The sequence below is a fragment of the Cyprinus carpio genome, chromosome A9 (genome assembly GCF_018340385.1).
Source record: "Cyprinus carpio isolate SPL01 chromosome A9, ASM1834038v1, whole genome shotgun sequence".
NCBI lineage: Eukaryota > Metazoa > Chordata > Actinopteri > Cypriniformes > Cyprinidae > Cyprinus > Cyprinus carpio.
Genome location: NC_056580.1, coordinates 13,042,845 through 13,059,635, shown reverse-complemented (window position 1 = coordinate 13,059,635; position 16,791 = coordinate 13,042,845). Strand labels below are relative to the sequence as shown.

At 36.2% G+C, this 16,791-nt stretch overlaps 1 protein-coding gene across 1 annotated transcript in view; it reads right to left on the bottom strand.

Moving 5' to 3' along the window:
- The window catches only part of LOC109095713 (diacylglycerol kinase beta-like), an 89,988-nt gene extending 80,338 nt beyond the window's left edge, over nucleotides 1-9,650 (bottom strand). The window contains exon 1 of the mRNA XM_042763090.1: nucleotides 9,290-9,650. The gene's annotated coding sequence lies outside the window, so the exon portion shown is untranslated. The remainder of the gene's footprint in view (nucleotides 1-9,289) is intronic.
- Between the last annotated feature and the right edge of the window lie 7,141 nt (nucleotides 9,651-16,791).

Here is a 16,791-nt window from a genome sequence, read left to right as displayed (position 1 = left end):
TTTTCTCTTGTGGAACATTTCACACAGAGAACCAAAAATAGACCTGAATTATTCCTATGGGACACGGCCCAACGTAATAACTCTGAATTACACACAATATTTTTGATTCCCAAAATTAAACACTCTTTTCAGCATGCCAAAAATGACATCAATACACATGATCTAGGATAAATAATATAAAAGCCTGTCATAACTATACTAGACACTTGATAAATCTGTGCCAAATTATTAGTACAACATTGTAGTGAACAAAAAAAGGTTGGATTTGAGCCTTAGTGGTCTAGTGAGAAGGCCTGTGTTTCTGCCAACCCTTAAAATAACACCTGTTTCACACTTCAGTTCACGATTTAACAAAGGTTATTCACAATCTGCAAGTCAGAATCAAAATAACCAAGCTTGTATTTATTTTATTATATTTTAAAAAAGCCCTAGAGAGTTCATGGTGAATTAAAAAAAATCCTGCTCAGATTTCTGCTACATTAAGTAGGGTGGGGGGTAAAATAGATTACTTTACAAATCGTGGTTCTAGGGCTTTTTAATTTTCACCATACAGAAAAATCGGTTTTTAAAAGCTATTAAAATGATCATAAAATACAACAAAATAGTAATTATTTTTCTGCACTAGTGTGTCCAACACATGCCCTGGTCCATTCGATGCAGTGATCATCCCTCTTACCTTCACAGACTTCACTTAAAAGTGCATTTGAAAAAGTTTCATGTGAAAAAACAACCAGTGATTAAGCGTTTTTTCACATTAAGAGTTTTAGAATGTCAGCACCTTACACTGCAGGGCCATTCGCAGACAATGGTTTAGCATTCCATTGCACTTCTCTTCCATTGCTTTTCTATGTAAACGTGCTAGATGGATGTTTTGGTCTTTGCCCTCACATTTTGTGTTTCTCAAGTCTGATGTATTGCAGTTTTTAAGATGTTAAAGTGTTAGGATTAAAGAAGTTGAAGTTTTAAAACGTGTATCAAGAAACGCTCTGGACGCTCTGGACTTCGCCAAAAAACAACAACAACAAAAACAAAATGCTTGTATTACGCAATATGCTTGTATTGCCTCAAACAGACAGGCTGAAAAATTAGCTTTATCGAGGTGTTGTAATTTCCTGCTGCTGGAACACTGTAAAAATTAAATCTGCCTGCTCTGTCCTAATGAAATAAGACATGCTGTACTGAGTGCTAAAGTGGAAAATGGGAGGCAGAGTCGAGGTGAACAGGTGAAAAAAACCCACAAAACAAGAGTACAGACACTATAAACACATAACTGTCATCGAATGAGATGAAAGGTTTGTGGTGGAGGATTTAATTCTAGTATCGCCACACAATGGAAAATATTTCTGATCCTCCCACCATGCAAAATGCCTTTCTGTTTTCTCTATTCCGCTTTATGGTTAAAAACCCCCAGGTTTCTTCCTGTGTGGGTTTCCCTCATCGCTCATAGTATTTTTCGCTCCTAACAATGTAAGCTATACAACCATACGTTACTGTCAAGGGCAGAATTCACTAATAAGCCAGTTAAGGAAATGTGTACATTAAAGGAAGGATGAAGAGATGAGGTTATTGGCTGTATTGTGCAAAAGTGTCTGTGTGTGTGCTAATGGGCTGCTGGAGCCACGTGCTGATCAACAGGATTGGGCCTCCCCTCGGTGTGGAGAGGGATTCTGTTTGCTCAGACAGTTGCCTGGCAACCTGACGTCATAAAGTTTGCAGCAAGGAGATGAACTGAAAGTGGTTATGGGTTTGTGTGTGTGTGTGTATCTGGAGGAGTTTGTGTGCACTGGTGCATTATGTGTATGCACCAGGCCACAAGACATCCTCATATTCCCTTAGCATAAACATAAAAAGGGTACAGGAAGTGCATTGCACCAATATTTATAGAGGGAAACCAATATAGAATTTGTCCATTTATGCCTACAAACCATCTTAATGGACCTAGAATTTAGGGCCTAATGCAACTAACAATATTTAGGATTGAAGATATGAGGAACATAATAAATCCATACTGCATATTATCAAAATTTCAACATTCCAACAAAATCCCACCTGATGCTCAAATTACGGGTGATAACACATCCTGTTCACTTGATTTAGTATATGATAGAAGTGAACAACTTACTGTAGATGCAAGGAATTGTTCTTAAAATAATCAAGTACATAAAGGTTCATACATAAGATAAATTTCAAAAGTGTAAATCAATGGTTTGGAGAAACAGAAATTCCACTATTCATAGAAAATGATCTCTAAATGGACTCCTGTCTTTAGACGTCATAAATTACTAAGCTTGTCAGAGCTGCGATGCTGTGACATATATAGGAGCTGGTGGCTCATGGGAAGTCAGGTTCACGTCCTGATCCCACTCCTCCCTCTCTCACCCCTATATTCCTGCTTACACTACACTATCCTAGTATAAACAAATGCAAAAAGCCCCCAAAATTAAGCATGTTATCATGGTTTAGATTAATTATTCTTTAATAAATTTATTTTTTTTGATGGTTTATTATGGTTAATATTTTCAGCTTTTATTAGAAAAAAATATAAATAAAATATCTTCCTTTGTTTTATTAGAAAGTTATATATATTTGTTTTTTTAAAAAGTTTAATGCCGAACATCCCCCAACCCCAAAAAATTGAAATTAAAATGTGCTTTGTTTTTCCAATGATTTGCTCTCCATTGTGGAATAAGCTGGCCTGCCTCACAGATTTTTTTAATGAACAGAAAGTAAAAGCACAGCATTTATTTGAATTAGAATTTTTGTTTGTAACATTTTAATTTTTTTACTGCAACTGAACTCAACTGAGTGCATCATTGCTGTATAAAAGTATTAATTTCTTTCCAGAAAAAAACAAAAAAACAAATTAAAAATTTATTTTATTTTGTAGTGTATTGTATAAGAATTGAATTCTAAGATTTGATTTGCATTACATAAAAGAATAAAATTGACGTGGAGAAGAAGACGTAGTAAAACACGGCAGTGACAGTTCCATCGACTGTTTATAATCTCTCTCACGCTGAATCCTTACTGCTGAACCCTGAAGGTGCTCTTAAATTTCCACCTGACTTAGAAGCCAGTGGGAGCTCAAAAAACCACCTCTGTAGATCAGACTGCAGCAGGAACATGGTCTAGACTGCCACACAGAGCATGTTATCCAACGATAGGCTTGTTCAGTGAATACAGATCTTACTCAGAGTTACTTATATTGCCTCTCAGTCCCATTAAACAGAATGAGCCTCGTTATTTTCCCTCCACTCTCTCCTTTCTAGCAGTGAAGAAATGCATGTACCTTATTCCATTTGCCTCTCTGTCTCCAACTGACACTCTATTGTGCTCCAGCCCTGGAGTATTTATACCATTCCCTCACATCCCTTTCTCTGTAGCCATCTATATTAGATCTTTCTCTCTCTTCCTCCCCCACTTTTCTACAAACTATATCAGCTCGGTCTATGATGCATCTCCTTTTCATGTAGAATTCATGTGACCATCCTTTTACATGTACCTCCGTATTTTTTCTCGGATTCATTATTATAAGTCATTTTATGTAACACACTGATAGTTTCTTTATATAATAAGTAAAATAGTTTGTATCAGACTTTTTGAAATAATTCTTTACATTCATATAGTGCTTTTTCACTCAAAGAGCTTAACATAGAAGGGGGGAATCTCCTCAACCACCACCAGTGGGGGGGGGGGGGGGGGGGGATGTGTGAACGATTTGCACTAAGAATTTTTAATGTGGGCGCAACATAACAGTTTCAGTGTGACAGAGATGTGATGGACTCCTGTACTGCCCACAGTGGAAAGGAACTTCACAGATCTGAAAGTGGTTTACAGATAAACCAGAAATCTCAGTGGCCTCAGCTATTTTCAGTTGAGCTGTTGATGGGGCTACAGATTGTGCAACTTCGGTCCTCCTCACATCGTCCCTTTCCACTCTGCCCCTATCAGTTTCCGATAACCGTATTAATCATGTTTTCACTATTCAGTAAAGTACCATAGGAAACCGTCTGCAGCTGTGTTTGTTTCACACACACACACACACACACACACACACACACAAACACACACACACACACACACACACACACACACACACACACACACACACACAGTTGCACATCATGGTGAAGACCTCCCTTTGACTATTGTGTTAAAATTAAACTGCTACTATGGACTAACCCAAACAAACCCTAACCTTATTTTTGGCATATGAACATATTTGGTCCTTTTATGGCTCATTCTACAAAGCAGATGCATTTGTGTCCCTCATATGCATGTGGGTAAAAATGTATTTAATATTAACATATACAGATACTTTTATAAACCAAATTATATTGAAATAAATGCTAGCATTTCATCTCTATTCATTCTATACACTCAAAGACATACACAAAAATCCAGTAAAAACAATAATATTGTGAAATATTTCATTTTAAAATAGCTATTTTCTAAAATAGATTTTTTTTGTGTGATTTTTTATTTTAAAATGGATTTTTTTTATGTGAATATATATATACATTTTTATGATATTTTTATGGATTTTTTTGATTGTTATTTTTTTGGAATATATGTATTTTTGTTTTAAATGATGTAATAATTTAAAGCCTTTACACCCACTTCAGAAATTTTCTTAGTGTGCATTTCATATCTAATAATATATGCCACAGTGTAATTCAATACCACTTTAATACATTATTTGACACAAAATCTTAAATCTTGGTACTGCAGATGTTTCAGATATTACTATTAATGTAAGCACACAGAACACCAAGTAACATCCTGCTCGAACGTCTCAAATGTATCCTAAAATGAATGTAACATTACCTACAATTCAGTCAGAAGATTTTATATTCATCATCTGAGTATGACCACTGCACTAGTCTCCTGAACCACAGTGTAGAAGAACACAACCAAATTAGGACAGTAATTCTGAAAGGGATAAAGAGAGAGGGAGAGGTGCACTGCTGTCCAGCTATGGCAGTAATATCACCCGCCTCTAGCGGGACAGCGGACAGGCTCACACAGACAGTGCATACACAGGAGAACGAGACAGCAGCCGTGATGAATGAAGAACCTGTGGAAAGTAGTAGGCTGAACATCTGGGAATGGGAGGTTAGTGAGGGGCACAGATATACCAAAATCCCAGCTTTCATAAACAGGCCGTTATAGAATTAAACGGCACAGCTGGGCTGCAGAGGTCACAGTCCAGTCAGAGCCAACAGCAGCGCTGACATGTTCAACCGTCACCACTCATTAGACAGTTTTGCTAACCCACAAACAGTTGCTTGTCACAGTTTGAAGTATGATAAGGTATGGTGTAATATTTTTGTCTCAACTTCTCCACAGATAGTCTCTGCGGTCTGGCGTGCAGCCGGCAGTAAGAGCTCTGAGAAAGTGGATGAGAGTGGCAGCTAAAGATGTGACATTATCAAATCATAGGGAAGAGGCTGGAAGAGACCCGATAGGTCCATTTCACTGACAGAAACTAGTCTTGCCCACAAAACTCTTAGTCATGTGCTTCCAAAAAATGTGAAAAAAAAAGACAAATTGCAACAAGTCTAGATGGTTAACTTGATAACATCTGTGCTTACGAAAACATTTTTTTTTTGTTTTTCTGTTTTAAGCAGTGCATATTTGTTTCACCACTCATATTAATAGGTTACAATATTCACACACTGTGTGTGAGAGAACAGTAGTTGTGAATAGAGTTTTGACACTGAGACTTTTTTTGTCATTGTTGTTGTGTGTAGAGTGCTAAAGGCAGTACAAAACAGAAAATGTATTATGAACCTATGATAATTTGGAACATGTTTTATTAACGACATACAATAATGCATTTTGCAGTCAAGTTTGTAATAGTCAATGCCACATTCTCAACAGCCATTTTATAATCAGCCCTGGGACGTCCTATATATCCATAACGCTTAATATCCTACACACACATATAATACATATTTTAAGTTCCTTAAAATGTATATTTATTTTGGTGGGGGAAAAGAGTGTTATTTTAGTATCATTTATTTACTTCTATAATATTTATTGATATTTTGAATGAATTTTTTTCATTTCTATTTTTTCATGTGCTTTTGTCGTTTTCATTATTTTGACATTTATTTTAAGCTTTGATTATCTTTTATTTCAGTTTCAGTTTTTAGTACTTCAGCTTTACTTACTTCAAACTTACATTATTTCAGTTAGTTGCCAGGTCAAGTTTTTATCAGGTTTACATAACATTTATATTTCATTTCATTATATTTCAATTAACGAAAACCATTTTTAGTTTTAGTTAACAATAACAACACTGGACCAGTTGCAGGACTGAAAATATACACTTCACATAATATATTCATATACATTTTAACCTAAAAATTTTATCCTTAAAAAGAAAACATTCATAATGTTTGCAGTCGTTCTATTAATATCTATGTACACCAGTAGGGCCCCTTTTCATGATCTCGTCTAGAGCACCACAAATCCATGGTGCAGCCCTGTTTTAAATTTATGGCCACAGAAGGAACAGTGGAACAAATCAGAAAGAGAAGAAACAAGCAAAAATCAAACACACAGAACATACAACCTTAGCAGAAATGTCATCTGATTGATGGATGCACTAAGGGCATTTACATGTAGGTATGGATCTTCTTCTGGGCCTGTGCAGGTATTGCTGTCTGGGTAAAGATTAATTTTTTCCTATTGATTTCACAGAAGCAGAATCATTGTAGCATGTCTGGGCCTAAAGAGCAGACAGAAACGTTTAACCAGCATCTCTATTGGTGCTCATTCCATTGCTGTTAGTCCTATCTGATGCATTTACATGACATGCCTTTTAGAGTTTTCTCTTCTCACATCAAACACAACTCGATGACTCTCTAAGTGCGAGCAACCACAAAGCAATCTTTATGATGTTCACAACTGTAATTACTTACAGCTGCATTTACCACTTATGCATTAGCAAAGTGTTTGACTGAACTGAGACTTAGCATAATATCCTTAATGGTCCTAAACAATGTAATGGATAGTTGCCTTTGACATGCATTGCTGAAATTGAGCAATGCTAAATAGGCATGCATAAAGAAATCAATCTTAAAACACAAATATCCCATTATTTAGGCATATGGGCTTCTTTGCAGTTGTGCCAAATCAGAAAGTCAATCTAAAGAGTCTCTTTTTTTCTTTATAAATGTTTAAATGAAGTATAAATAAACGTCAATGATGCAGACATATATATATTTCTGAAAATGGTATCATGAAACATCCAATTATATATTTACAGCAGATTCAAGTTTTTTTTTTTTTTTATTCATACATGAGTAAGTGGAAGAACACAGAATAGGGAATACATTTCGCCTTTTACCATTCCTTAAATGACTCTCTGAGCTGAAAAAACATGAGCAATCTTTTCCTCTTTCCCTCTCTCTCTTCTCCTGGGGCCTACATGCTCAAAAAATCCTGGAAGTATTTACAGAGAGGTTGGATGTCATAGCAACAGAAGGGTTTGGTTCGAAATTGCAATGCAATGACATGGAAAAGCCAGGCAAGACCTGCTCTGAGTCCTAGCTAAAGGGAAACCTACTGCCCTTCAATCCGGTCTGGATGTCTATTAATGTAACTTAACATCAACAACAGAGCGCTAACAAAGTGGCAGACCAAAGGTGAAAAAGATGACATATATTTCTAAAATAAACATAATTCAAGCAATATTTAAGTATTTCTGAATTAAAAAAAAAAATTAAAATTTAATGCAATGATAATGTTTAAGAATATGAAATTAATGCAATTTACATTATGCAGTAAATACTACATATAATTAATATGCAATTCTACTTATTTTACAACAATAGGAGAAACTTATAATATAAAAAATATCTAAAACTACAGAAAAATATATAATTATATTCACATATATAATATTGTATATTCACATATACAATAAATATTTGTTACATTTAATAATATTATTACTATTATGACAATACAGTAGTTGATCATGACGTGGAAATAAAAAGAGGAAATACAATAAGGTACTGAACACCACAGCACTATATGGTATTTCTAAAATAAAACAACATGCTCTCTTTCTATTTGTTTTGAAAACTTTCATACTAACACAGCCCCTCCGAGTGGCTTTTGTAATGTGTGCTTCCAATGAGGACACCAGGATAAATCACTGTGCTTCTCCAATAGACAGAAACATATTCATCTACCCAAGAGCGGCATAGTAAAGATGAGAGACAAGCCAAAGACAACAGTATGATCAGTGAGTGTTTATTCAGGCTCTCTTTTATTGTTGACTCCATTAAGATACTCCGTGGCTGACTGACGTTTTTGACCTTGTCTCTTTTTCGTTATGTTTCTACCCAGCGTGTCTTTTTCTAATGATTGAGAGCATATTTAATTACTTGCAAACATGCACACAAACATTCAGCTTCAACAAATATTTAGCCCTCTCTGAAGACTGACAACATGAATCGCGTCCTCAAGCAGCTACAGCGAAAAAGCTCTCTCTCTCTTTCTCACACACACACACACACACACACACACACACACACACACACACACACAGCTCAAACTGTTCCAGCTCCACAGATCCTGTTGAGAAATGAAGACCCTGTGCCTTTGGTGATTACATGATGAGCAGTAATTAAGCAAGTCGATTGGAGATTTAACAGATTCTCCTTATTACATCTCCCTATTACATGACAGCACAGGTTTGTGAAGAGAATGAATTATCCCACACATCAAAATTGATTACATTCCCTCACAACAGAGACTGTGGGCCGCTCCAGGACATCACAGAAGATGACAAACTAACCTGGTCAAATGGTCAAGCTGTATTTTCTCCCATATCAACAGAATCCATCAACAAGCCATCTATCCATCATCCCAAGGCATTGGTCTCTCAAGTGAGTGTGAAATATAAACACTATCTGCACTCAGCTCTGACATGACAGACAAACTATAACAATACAGACCATAACAAATGCACTAAGCATGCAACATCCTGCACGTGATATCTACAAAGCACAGGAAACACCCAAAATCATCTCCTGTGAGCAATAGAAAACCAACATAAAGACAAAACGCACCACTTAATTAAAAAAAGCTGGATAAGTGAGCACGTTTTGGTGCGACAGTATCTGATATGCAGGCTTTCAGTGTTGACATAAGAGAAGAGACACCGTGAGAGGAAAACAAGGGTCACTGGCTCAGCAGACAGCACTTATCGGTTAGTGAGCGAGCAGAGAACAGATATGTGTGAGAGAAGGAAGGACAAATCGTACCCTACCTCTGCTTGTTCAGGTGATGGAGTCCGTCAAATCCTGCCTGATCTGAATGCTGTCACGTTCACAGCATGGATGGGCTCACAAACAAAATGCTACAGGCAGTGCTGGAACCAGCTCCGTCAGCAGCAGAAACATCCCTTCCCTCCTGCATGAATTAATTAAACCTTCTCTCGCTCGCGCTCACGCTCTCTCCCTCTCGTGATTATCCTTCAGTGTTGTACGCAACACTCTCCTTTGGCTGTAACGGATGAAAATGTCCCTGCACTTTCTTTTCTGACAGCCTGTTTACAGAGCGCTCTGCTTCTCTCTCGCTCTCTCTCTCTCACTCACTCTGCACACACTCTCTCTCATCAACAGTGCGATATCAAAGTGCTTCTCATAGGGCCAGCCCTCCCCCTTGTGAACAACCCTAACCACCACAGTTAGTGCCCCTTTCCAGTCTTTTATAAAATGTGCTATAATGTAGAATAAAATCTAAAATCATTTATGTGTGTAATGCCTTTTTGTGAATAAAAGAAAACTCAATAATGAATCAAGAATTCTTGTTTACATCATCTTTAAATAATATGTCTTTAAAAGCCATTAAAATAGCCTTTATTCAGTCATTTACTGTGACTTAATACATTTTCTATATTTTTCTACTTCATTTATTTTATACAATAGTGTTAAAAAAATTGTGCAAGAAATTCATACAATACTTTTAAACAGTAGCTTAATGATGCATCAAATTGATACATTTTGACAGTATATATTTATGTTACAAATGTTTTATATATATATATATATATATATATATATATATATATATATATATATATATATATATACAGGTGCTGGTCATATATATATAGAATATCATATATATATAAAAGTATGATTATATTTCACTATATATATCAATTCATAATAAAGTGAAACTATATATGTATTTATTTTACTATTCAATTCAAAAAGTGAAACTTGTATATGTATTCATTCATTACACACAGACTAATATATTTCAAATGTTTATTTCTTTTCATTTTGATGAATATAACTGACAACTAAGGAAAATCCCAAATTCAGTATCTCAGAAAATTAGAATATTACTTAAGACCAATACAAAGAAAGGATTTTTAGAAATCTTGACCAACTGAAAAGTATGAAAATGAAAAGTATGAGCATGTACAGCACTCAGTACTTAGTTGGGGCTCCTTTTGCCTGAATTACTGAAGCAATGCGGCGTGGCATGGAGTCAATCAGTCTGTGGCACTGCTCAGGTGTTATGAGAGGCCAGGTTGCTCTGATAGTGGCCTTCAGCTCTTCTGCATTCTTGGGTCTGGCATATCGCATCTTCCTCTTCACAATACCCCATAGATTTTCCAGGTAGATTTACAGGGATACTATGCTCCTTAAACCAGGTACTGGAAGCTTTGGCACTGTGTGCTGGGGCCAAGTCCTGTTGGAAAATGAAATCTGCATCTCCATAAAGTTGGTCAGCAGCAGGAAGCATGAAGTGCTCTAAAACTTCCTGGTATACGGCTGCGTAGACCTTGGAGCTCAGAACAGCACAGTGGACCAACACCAGCAGATGACATGGTACCCCAAACCATCACTGACTGTGGAAACTTTACACTGGACCTCAAGCAACGTGGATTGTGTGCCTCTCCTTTCTTTTTCCAGACTCTGGGACCCTGATTTCCGAAGGAAATGCAAAAGTTACTTTCATCAGAGAACATAACTTTGGACCACTCAGCAGCAGTCCAGTCCTTTTAGAAGCGAGATGCTTTTGACGCTTCTGTCTGTTGTTCAAGAGTGGCTTGACACAAGGAATGCGACAGCTGAAAGCCATGTCTTGTATACGTCTGTGCGCAGTGGTTCTTGAAGCACTGACTCCATCTGCAGTCCACTCTTTGTGAATCTCCCCCACATTTTTGAATGGGTTTTGTTTCACAATCCTCTCCAGGGTACGGTTATCCCTATTGCTTGTACTTTTTTTTCTACCCTTCGCCTCTCTATTAATGTGCTTGGACACAGAGCTCTGTGAACAGCCAGCCTCTTTTGCAATGACCTTTTGTGTCTTGCCCTCATTGTGCAAGGTGTCAATGGTCGTCTTTTGGACAACTGTCAAGTCAGTAGTCTTCCCCATGATTGTGTAGCCTACAGAACTACACTGAGAGACCATTTAAAGGCCTTTGCAGGTGTTTTGAGTTAATTAGTTGATTAGAATGTGGCACCAGGTGTCTTCAATATTGAACCTTTTCACAATATTCTAATTTTCTGAGATACTGAATTTGGGATTTTCCTTAGTTGTCAGTTATATTCATCAAAATTAAAAGAAATAAACATTTGAAATATATCAGTCTGTGTGTAATGCATGAGTACAATATACAAGTTTCACTTTTCGAATGGATTAATGAAATAAATCAACTTTGATGATATTCTAATTATATGACCAGCACCTATATATATATATATATATATATATATATATATATATATATATATATATATATATATATATATATATTCACAACTTCTACTAGGCTATATTCATGGTTTCAACAAACATATTAAATCAGCACAACTGTTGTGAGCATTGAAAATGTAACCCTTTACAATGCAAGTAAACCACTCTCATATGCGAATAATCTTCTGGGCGACTAAATCATTTCTATTGTTAACCATGGCTAATATATTCTTAGAGTCCTCAATGTGTAAGTTGGAGGCCAAGTATAAGTTTAGCACAAATATATTTTCATTCGCCAAACACTCCTTCAGAGTTTCACTTTCCATTAAGCAATCTGTACTTTTTCAATTCATCTCAATGGATGCGCAGCATATCTGTATTTGACGTACCGTAAACTCTAGTGTGAAGGCGCACAACTCGCCATCGCTTTGCTGAGAGCACTGTTCTCACACAGACACAAAGAAAGAGAGAGAAAGAGAGTGAAAGAGTCTTATACCATGCAGAATTGATGTGCTACATGTTAAAAACTAAAAAACAAACAAAACCGAGTTCATTTAGAATTATTCAGCTCCAGTAGTGGACAGAACTAATACGCAAACCGCAATCTCATTGGCTGGCGCTCACCTATTTTCATCCATGTTTTGATTTCAGCAAATCAGTTCGAGCGAATGCTGACAATGTGATTAATATTCATGAACCCAACAGCTCAGTCTTTAGTGCCCTTTTTATTGTTATTAGTAGTAGAATTCTTCTTCTTACAATAATACCTTGTGATGATGGCAACAGTAATATCAATAATAATAATAATAATAATAATAATAATAATGTAATAATGACACATACCCAACACATACCACACCTATCCTAACTTCTGTGTCAGTGTTCATGTTTTTTCTGTTATAATATGTATAATAATATGTGAATAAATAAATAATTAGGATGAATGTGTCAGATTTGTAAGAGTTGAATGAGGTCTGATCTGGAGTGTTGTGGTTCCGAAGTATAGTTGTAAGGAGGTGAAACATGTTCTAAGGAGATGTATTCTGTGAGCAAGTTTTTCCAATGCATTATGTGAATAGTGTTTAGGGATTTCCAGTTTAAGAAGATAGTTTTCGTGGCGATGGCTAAAGCTACGAGGAGTATCCTTTTGTTTTTTTATTTCCTGATTGAGAGTTGATAGATCACCCAGTAGACAGAGTAAGGGGATAATGGGATGGGGTGGGATAGGGATTCAACGACACCTTTCCAAAAGTGTTTAATGGGTGGGCAGTGCAGTGTGGCGTGGATATATGTGTCCGGACAATTTTGTGAGCAGTGCGAGCAAGTTTCTGATGTGAATGCCATTTTAGACAGCCTTTCCCCAGTGTAGTGTGTTCTGTGAAGAGTCTTAAACTGTATGAGCCGAAGGTTAGCATTTTAGTCATGGAATAAATATTTTTAAAATTTTGAGTCCAGAAGACGGTATCAGGAGCAATAGAAAGGTCTTCTTCCCATTTGATTGTTGGTAAAGTTATGGTTTTATTTGAATTGGTTATAATTTTGTATATTTCGGGGAGAATGTATTCACTAAATCTGCTACTGCGGAAGGAAGGTGAAGAGTGATGGTTCTGGTCTTATTTTATTTTATTAAAAAGAACTGAACTGTTCTGCTTTAGGTTTTTTATAATTAATTTTAATAGAAATTGTGTTCTTGGTAACAGCACTGTAAAGAAGTTTATTCTTTTATTCTTTAAAGTTTATTATTAAGCTTATTTCACAGATAACCTAAAATGTGCATCATTTAGTAACATTAAGGTTTAAAGTTACACACTTTTTTGTGCGTCTGGTATAAACAATGTTTTTGCCAGGTGGCCAAAATGTCCGCACAGTACAAAAAAACGCAAAACAAAAAAAGTTTTAAGTTAAATCAGTTGGAAAAGTGAGCCACAAAGCTTTTATCACGTATAAATATAAGCAGAGAGAAAATTTATATTTAATATTTCAAAAAATATTGATGGGACATTCATAGATACCGAAAGGTTCTTTGTTTGGCCCTGTTGTGAAAACATGCATTTTGGAACCTTTTATTTTTAAGACTGTAATAGTGAGAAACTTTGTCGATGTCACATTGGGATGATATAATGGTCCCTCAAAGGACGATGGGACGAGACCAGGGCTTATCAACTGAATAGGGAATTAACTGTAACACCATCGCTCCATCACTTAATTTGACAAGCAGAAAAGGGGACAGAAATAGCCCTGGAGCGCTCCTCCCCTGCTCCGATGATCAAAAGCAGACTGTTTATGTCTGGCCTGACTGTCACCTAGGTATGCCATCCCCTTTTCATTTTTTCTATTTTTTAAAAAAGGAGAGCAATCATGAATTTGCTCTAAAAGACCTTTTTAGGTAAGTGGTTTCAATCAGAGCACATGAGCTGACCCTTAAGCCTCTGGCTTGTTGAGATTCTGCAGTTGGAGGACACTGAGAGATTAGATCACACACTCTTACTATAGACAAAAAAGGAAAATAAGAAGACTAAATGATAAGACGGTCCTTACTGTGAGCATTTCAGGATGGTAAGCAGGCCGTCTTGTGCAAACAGTAATCAGTGTTTAGGAAACGTGTAGGAGTGTCAACATGAGGCGAAGTCTGCATTTCCTAGAAGAGTGCTAAAGGTAACAGAAGAACCGCACCAAGATGCTTCTTGCACTTGCATAAAAAAGCACAGTATCAGAAAAACCCACAAAGTGTTGTGACTTCACATGGTAAAATAGACACAATATGTTTGAAAAGGCAAGAGAAATGCAACAAGGAGAGGAAAATTTATATAGGTCTACAGGGCTGCGTAAGGTGTCTGTTCTTTCTCTCTGGCTTTCTCTAGTGCTGTCTCTCTTTCTGAGGGGACTTTCCCCTTCGCTGTTAAAGATGGAGGCGTTGCCTTGTGCCAGCAGAGTGTATGCTTTCACTTCCTGTCCCTATCTTATTGTCCTCTTTGTTTGAAGATATGAGCAAACACTGTAATGAACCAACATTATGAATGAAAAAATCTCATGGTCGGTTCTTTCTTTCTTTCTTTCTTTCTTTCTTTCTTTCTTTCTTTCTTCAGCAAGTTTTAACAAATCTCAAAATGAATATACATTGTCAGACAATATATTTCAATGTTTTCATACTTAAATGAACTTTCGGCATTCATTTTGGATAAAATATTACAAAATGTTAATATTAACAAACAAACAAACCATACAGATTTAATTATAAAAAATATGTAAATCTATCTATCTATCTATCTATCTATCTATCTATCTATCTATCTATCTATCTATCTATCTATCTATCTATCTATCTATCTATCTATCTATCTATCTATCTATCTATCTATCTATCTATCTATCTATCTATATACTGGGTTGATCCAGTGTGTGACCCTGCATAGAGTCTGTGGGGAAGACAGCAGAGGGAGAGAGACCCTAACACAGTGTCCAGAAGGACAAAAGAGAGCTTGGGGGTGGGATTCACTTGCTATTTTTATCCCTCCAGCTGTCCCATCTCCCGAGTGAGCGGAAGCGCTGTCCTTCGCTCCTCACCTCAGAGTCCACTGGGACCGGTCACCTCATTTTCATCACGAGTAAGAGTACCCTGGGAAAAAAACTTAACATCTCACCCCCCCCCCCCCTTTTACTGTGCAACCATGCATGAACCAGACAGTCTGTAGTAGTACCTTGTGGTAAAAGCAAGACTGTTCATGCTCTCCTGCTATTGCATATGCCACTTAACAAGAATGGCCTTGTTGGACATCTTTCAAAGAAACATATAGTAGGCTTTAGTAGTACTATGAGTGTGTGTGTGTGTGTGTGTGTGTGTGTGTGTGTGTGTGTGTGTGTGTGTGTGTGTGTGTGTGTGTGTGTTTGTTGGTGTGTAGGAGGAGTGTGAATTGTAAGACATGCATGGAACAGTAACAATAGACACAATGCAAAAGAAGCTGAAAACAGATTGCAAATTATACAAAAGAATATTTTGTTATATTTCTGTCAGTATATGTCAGGAATAGTGGTGTTTCTGGTTGCATGTTGTAGTTGTAACTTTATTGGAACAGAAAGCATCTGGATGAAAGATGTCATCAATGAAGGAAAATTGTAATACATTTTTAAAATCATTAAAATTTAAAAAGTCATTAAAAGTCCGATTTTTTTTGAAGAAGAAGAAACATGAAGAGAGATCACATAATAATAGAACTTGGCTGAGAGCTTTAAAAAAGATTATTTTAGACAAAAATTTAAATTTACTAACCCTCATGTTCCAAAAAAGACTTTCTTCTGTGGAACATAAGAGAAGAAATTCTACAGAATGTACTACTCACTCTTTTCAAAACCTTTTCAAAAGGCACACCTTTGTACAGTCCATATTAGTACCTTAAAGGTACATACAGTATTAGTACCTAAAGTGTACATATTAATACCTAAAAGGTGCAAAAGCGTACCTTTTGAAAAAGTACTCCCCAGTGACAGGTTTTGTACCTTTTTTCTGAGTGTTGCATGCAGTTTACAATGAATAAGGCCTGAGGTTTTCAAGCTAAAAAAAAAAAAAAAAAAAAGCTCCCACACTATAATCAGAAGACACTTTTATGATACTGGCTTCTCACAAATCCCACTGAGGAAAGATCAGGGATGAAGCCTATAACACCATTCAAAAGTTTGAGTCACAATTTTATTTATTATTTTTTATTTTTTTATGAATAGTTTTATTCAGCGAAAGAATAAAGCAAAAAGCTAATTCTGAACATATAAATGCAGCACTGGTAAAAGAGACTTTAAAAAAAAAAAACTTTTGAACGGTAGTGTATAGTTAAGTGAATACACCCTAACTATAATTAGAAAATTGTGCAGGATTTAAGGTTCACTTCATGGAGTATTGCATTTCAGCAACAACAGGAAGTGAGCTTTCCCAATACAGTGTCAAACAATAATGCAATTAAAGTGTAAACAATTCAGCATTTTAATTCCAAATTTCCGCACTATTAAGTAGCTACAGATGTGAAAATAAAAATAGCAAATAGACAGATTAGGAAAGTCCTAAAG